This window comes from Schistocerca gregaria, chromosome 8 (genome assembly GCF_023897955.1).
Source record: "Schistocerca gregaria isolate iqSchGreg1 chromosome 8, iqSchGreg1.2, whole genome shotgun sequence".
Taxonomy (NCBI): Eukaryota; Metazoa; Arthropoda; class Insecta; order Orthoptera; family Acrididae; genus Schistocerca; species Schistocerca gregaria.
Window position 1 is genome coordinate 177,313,142 of NC_064927.1, and position 1,086 is coordinate 177,314,227.

The 1,086-nt window shown below is 49.4% G+C and overlaps 1 non-coding gene across 1 annotated transcript; it reads right to left on the reverse strand.

Annotated features, from left to right (window-relative positions):
* Positions 1-348: 348 nt before the first annotated feature.
* Trnas-cga (transfer RNA serine (anticodon CGA)) lies at positions 349-423 on the reverse strand. Its single transcript has one exon. It is a non-coding gene; the product is annotated as a tRNA-Ser (tRNA).
* Positions 424-1,086: the final 663 nt, after the last annotated feature.

Consider the following 1,086-nt stretch of genomic DNA (forward strand, 5'->3'; position numbering starts at 1 on the left):
TAGGTGGACTGATAAGGTAAGGAATGAGGAGGTTCTACGCAGAATCGGAGAGGAAAGGAATATGTGGAAAACACTGATAAGTCGAAAGGATGATAGAACATGTGCTAAGACATGAAGCAATGAGTTCCATGGTACTAGAGGGAGCTGTAGAGGGCAAGATCAGTAGAGGAAGGCAGAGATTGGAATACGTCAAGTAAATAATTAAGGACGTAGGTTACAAGTGCTACTCTGAGATGAAGAGGTTAGCACAGGAAAGGAATTCGTGGCGGGCCGCATCAAACCAGTCTGTAGACTGATGAAAAAAAAATAAAAATAAAAAACTGAAACTTCCTGGCAGATTAAAACTGTGTGCCCGACCGAGATTCGAACTCGGGACCTTTGCCTTTCGCGGGCAAGTGCTCTACCAACTGAGCTACCGAAGCACGACTCACGTCAGGTACTCACAGCTTTACTTCTGCTAGTATCCGTCTCCTTCCTTAATCTGCAAGGAAGTGCACACTCCGCTGCAGAGTGAAAATCTCATTCTGGAAACATCCCCCAGGCTGTGGCTAAGCCATGTCTCCGCAGTATCGTTTCATTCAGGAGTGCTAATTCTGCAAGGTTCGCAGAAGAGCTTCTCTCAAGTTTTGAAGGTAGGAGGCGGATACTGGCAGAAGTGAAGCTGTGAGTACCGGGCATGAGTCGTGCTTCGGTAGCTCAGTTGTTCGCCAGTCTGCGTTCGGCAGGGCAGCAGTGCGCACCGCGCTCGGCCGTCCACGCCGCTGCGCCCGCGGAGTGTTTTGTTTACATCGTCGTCACAGCGATTCTCAGTCGACCAAGCTCTAATGGCCAACTCTTACAGGAAGAACACTCTTAAGTTCACCTTCTCAAATGAATACGCACGACCCAAAGCACTGGCCGTCGAACGCTTCCTACGCGAAGACGTGGAGATCCCCCGTGACGAACTCATTGGCACACACCTATCGATCATTAGCAGCGTCGTTTATGTTAAGATGACTTCTGACGCTGCCTGCAATGAGATTATTCAAAGGACGCGACATGGACTAAAATTTCGGCACTCCGACGGAAACGTCGGGCCTGTGGATG